Below are 5,515 nucleotides of genomic sequence, written 5' to 3'. Positions count from 1 at the left end.
ACACACACACACACACACACACACACACACACACACACACACACACACACACACACACACACACACACACAGATATGTGTGCATACATATACCCGAAGATACCCACAAACGCACGTACACATATACACATACTATGACTCTAAAGCAAGTACAATATACAGTAGATGCAGTGCGATAAAAACAGCTGCAGTGAATGTGACAATGTATGGAGTTTATCAATTCAACAATACAAATGGGACTTATAAAAGAGTCAATCCGTGTATTGTACTTAATATCACACGCTCTTTCTTTCAGACACGAATTATGTGAGCTTCTTTGATGTCTATAATGGAATAATACTAACCGGTCATGACAGCGAAAGTATCACAGACATCACCCCAGAGGAATGCGCTACAAAATGCCTGGAAGGAACCACCATTGTTCCCCTGGGATCTTGTCTGTCGTTTGACTACGAACATGGCGGTAATGGGGTCTGTATCCTGAGTACGGCAAGTAAAGACACACAAGGCACTACGTTAAACGCTGGAGGAACGCAGTTTGACTACTATCACAGGAAAGGTAAACGTTAACATTCAGGATGATTTTATTTCAAGACGTTTATATGTTACTCCATACCATAGGTATGGGTGAAATATATTGTTCTTCTTCTTCTTCAGTTTACGTGTCGAAACTTCGTTAGGTCGAAGACTCATGACACGGGGGGGGGGAGGGTTGGTCGCGTTATTGTAAGGTTTGTATGGGGTAAGTAAAAGGAGGGACCCAGCTCCTCAATGGGCAGGGGCGCTGCTCCCTGTCCGCCACCCTGCAAGTGGGTAGCGGTGAGTACCCGTACTGTGAATGGGAGACTACAGGTTATTTAGGTCATTTTTGAATGCCTGTAGGGTCTTGGCTTTAACTATGTGTTCTGAAAGTTTGTTCCAGTCTCTGACTGTTCTTGGAAAGAATGAGTTTAAGTGGTAGTCTGCACGCGAAAATGGAGGGTGGAAGGCAAGACTGTGTTCTGTGCGTGATGCAGTTGACAGTCCTTTAATTTGGTGACAAGAGGCATCTGTGTGGATACGATTGTTACCTACATGAATTGTATTGTTTTTGCCTGTGTGTGTCTGTGCCTGTTTATCCACATATTCCTTTATGGATTCTGATGATGTTAGAAAGGTAAGGTTCATGGTGGCTCACCGTGGTACTGCAGCTTAACTTCCGTTCATGTATTTTGTATTACTTTGTAATTTACTGGAATTGCCTTTTTAGACGGTTTTAGCCATTGAAATAACATACATTAACTAGAGTTCCACGACCTCATGCCTTCGACAAATGATGTTAACCTTTACGACTGACAAATTATGAATGTTTCACATTGATTATGGAAATAATATCCTCACTTGCAATTATATCCTTTGATCATATTTTCCATCCAATGACAGTCTTATCTTGAACAAAGAGGGCTATTCTAGCATTTCCTCATCACCATTTTAATTGTTTTATCACAGAATCCAGCAAATATATAGACTTCTGTCATTAATTATGTAAATTAGATCGTGATTTGCAAAATATTCAGAAAATTAGGTCAAGCATCACTTAAGCTACCGAGATACCAAAAATAACAACAATCCGTCAACCGGTTCTTGAGCTATCCTACTTCAAACAAACATTTTCAAACAAATGCCTCTGCATTTCCCAAACAAGCTGCTACGGGGCCCAAACTTATGGCACTTTTTTCTGAGCACAAGAGCTACCTACCATCTAAAAATCATGACCCTAGCACGTCCAGATCACGAAATGTAAAATCCAGAAGTTTCGCTGCAGTACGTTCTAATTCAATGACGTGGGGACCCCCCACGAACCCCATATCCGAACTTGACCTTGGTATTTTCAATGGTAACTTGCCAACTAAAAAACCTGAACATCCATTTAAAGATTCTCGAGTTATCTTGTCCACAAGAGAAAACACAAAAAAGAGTTGCCATACGTAAGACGACCGTGCGAGTAGGAGAGTCTTCCATAGATGGTAGAAACTCCAACAAAATGCAATTATGGCATGCGCTTTATACTAGACAATTAAAAACAATATAGTTGACCAGTTCCAGTTTTAAAATCTCATGATCTAGACATGCTAGGGTGACAAAATTTGGAAAATAAGCTTAAGTAGCTCTTTTTGCTTGGGAAAAAGTGACGTGAGTAGTTTAAAAATATGCGCCAAAACGCTGTTTTCCACGGCTGCATATATTAGCCAGATTTTGTAAACATACATACAATTTAAAGAACCTTTGGTGAAAATATATATTTCTTTGCAAATTAGTGGTACTTTTTGAGCTCGATCCAACAACGTCATTGAATCCTGCATATGAGTTACAACTTACTAGTACTAAAAAAAGGTGTATACCATGTTTCTTATGCGGTTTCCCACACTTGGCCTTGAATCTATTTTTATATACAGTACTAACTTGTCAGGGCTGTTTTCAGAGTAGCTGAGACTCTTGTTATTATAGGACACTTCATTGGTACTGTTCAAACAAACATCACTACACCCTGCCAGTGTTATTGTTATCTTACCCTAGTTCACCCTATCTGTTATCTTAACCTACTACATAGATCAACACGCCTGCATGTGAAAACCCACAACCTACTAGACACTCCAAACTCCTATCTTGCTTCAACAAACAACTCTTTACCCTGGAAATGGTGTGGAAGTGTCCTACAATACCTTCCTATATGGTTTTGTGCCCAAAAAAGCAAGACGACAAATAATTCTTTAAGTGGCTCAAATATCGCACATCTTTTAAAACTACACACGTACATGTAGCTAGTAATGTTAAACTTACAATATACTAGTAAATACATGCACTTTAAAGGCTGTGTAATAGTCCACTAATTACATGTAGTTTAACAGGCACTTGTTATGCAGTTTCCAACACTTGACCTTGAACCTATTTTTGATTTACAGTACTACCTTGTTAGGACTGTTTCCTGGATAGCTTCGATTGTTAAAGGAACACTTGACGGTTACTGTTATCTCAACAAACAACTCTACACCCTTGCTGTGCTGTTGTTAGCGTAACCTACTTAACCCAACTATGCTGTTGTTAGTTTAACCAACTACATAAAAGGACAAAGACTTCGCCTACACTTTAAAAATGTGCAAACAAAATGTCCTTAGGCTATTACACGTACCCACAACCTACTACAGACTCCAAACTTTAAACCCTCAATCTAAAGCCCTTACTCTATTCATAAAAATTTTTTTAAAAATTCCTATTCTACAACTTCAACTACTGAAAAACTAACAATCGCCAAAAGCCCACTACGTAACTGCAGTATGAAAGACATTTAGATTTCTCTTATCAATTAATCAGATTGGGTCAAAATTTACATAATTAATATCTGTTAATGTTCCTCTTCCTCTTGATTAAATATGCCACCATTGTAATTGTTATATTATGGAACGCAGCAGATTTATAGACTTTTGTCATTAATTATGTAAATTAGATCGTGATTTGCATAATTGTCATCTAATTAGGTCAAGCATCACTTAAGCTACCCAGATACCAAGAATAACAACAATCCGTCAACCGGTTCTTGAGCTATCCTACTTTAAACATTTTTAAACAAATACCTCTGCATTTCCCAAACAAGCTGCTACGAGGCCCAAACTTATGGCACTTTTTGTGAGCACAAGAGCTACGTACCATCTAAAAATCATGACCCTAGCACGTCCAGGTCACGAGATTTAAAAACCAGAAGTTTCGCTGCAGTAATTTCTAATTCAATGACGTGGGGACCCCCCACGAAGCCCATATCCGAACTTGATCTTGGTATTTTCAATGGAAACTTGCCAACTAAAAAACATGAACAACCATTTAAAGATTCTCGAGTTATCTTGGTAACAAGAAAAAACACAAAAAACAAAGGTCAACTGCAGTGACATAGAAACCCCCACGGGGCCCATCTCCGAACTTGACCTCGGCATTCTCAACGGTAACTTGCCCACTAAAAATCATGAACATCCATTTAAGGATACTCGAGATATCTTGTACACAAGGAAAAAACACCAAAAACCAAGGTCAACTACAGTGACTTAGTAACCCCCCACGAAGCCCATTTTTAGCCTTGGCAATGGCCACCCCCAAATCAACCTGCCTGCCAAAAATCGTGAACCTCGGACCTTGCTTTCAAGAGTTATCGTGCCTAATCTGCCAAACAGTGCAAAAGCGATTTCATAGCCTTCTCCGAAGGCATAGCCTTCAGTCGAAGGCAATTATTATGTCATAATGACGCCATGTTACGTCATAATGACATTTAAGTTGGTCTTGTTTGATCATGGTGCTAAGTACAATGGTGAGGCAACGCCGGCATTCACGAGATCGAGGCTCGTTTCACGCTCAAAGGACGATGGGTAGACTTCCTGGCGGCAAAGTCAAATTTTTTCCTGTTCTACATCACATGTCTTAGCGAGTTTTTGAGTTGTGATTGTTGATTTTTTAGCAATTTTGTACACATCATTATCAAGATATGTAAATATTTATCCTAAACTTATACTTAGGCCATTTCAATGAAATTTCTTGGTACTGGGATAATAAGCTATTTTCAGGAAATTATTGGATAATTGTCTTCTGTGAAAACATGATACTTCTAGCTTGTCATCCCCCCAATGCCTCCACTGTGCTGAAGTGTCATCTTGTTGTGAAATCATACTTTGATTATCTATAAAAGAATAAAAGGCAACACAGACAATTTCATGACAGGTTTTTTTTAATGACTATCAAAAGGAATGCACAAAAATTGGTACAATACAGGCAATACCTTGGGTTTATGAAAACAATATCTTAAAAATTGTACACAGTGACATTAGTTGACACAAGTTATTCCTATCATAATTATAACGATTCTAGTCAAAATGCATGTATTTACAACCTTCCAATAAATTAAGGTATGTCTTACCAGAATTGATCCTACCATATACACATGCATTTTAGATATCATGAAATAGAACATTATAATGCCAACAATGCAATCGCTTGACTAGCATCAATTACGTGTATAGCTTGCTTACAGGTCCAGGTAAAGTTGGGATGAGGAATCCCAAGTCATCCAGAAATAGATATGAAATTATCAGCATCATTATAATGAAGAAAGAAATAATAAACAATATATCTTTAAAATACATTGTCATGTTTTAATCCAAGGTATGAATATTCTGGTTTTAACATTAAATGATGAATGGGACTTGAAGATAGCAATAGAAGGTGATCTGGTAGTCTTAGGCAGGGTTGAACTCCACATTCCTGGTGCAGAACTAAACCAGTACCTCACTTGGTCCTGTACTTCAACTAGAACTATAAAGAGAATAATAATGAGATGAAAGTACAATTTGCTTTCTTTCTGCAGACAATCAGTAACTGAAATAATGTCAACATTCAGACTGCATCACATAACATTGCATGGATAATCCTCTGGTTCATGCATTACATTTCTATCCATACACCATGAATGACTTTGTATGGCTTTTCTAAGTTGAAAC

At 38.1% G+C, this 5,515-nt stretch overlaps 1 protein-coding gene across 1 annotated transcript in view; it reads left to right on the top strand.

Moving 5' to 3' along the window:
- LOC109479095 (fibrinogen C domain-containing protein 1-A-like) overlaps positions 1-5,515 on the top strand; it is an 11,019-nt gene that overhangs the window by 194 nt on the left and 5,310 nt on the right. The window lies entirely within an intron of this gene.

The sequence above is a fragment of the Branchiostoma belcheri genome, unplaced genomic scaffold, assembly GCF_001625305.1.
Source record: "Branchiostoma belcheri isolate BF01 breed outbred unplaced genomic scaffold, Haploidv18h27 scaffold465, whole genome shotgun sequence".
NCBI lineage: Eukaryota > Metazoa > Chordata > Leptocardii > Amphioxiformes > Branchiostomatidae > Branchiostoma > Branchiostoma belcheri.
This window is presented reverse-complemented; position numbering and strand designations above follow the sequence as displayed.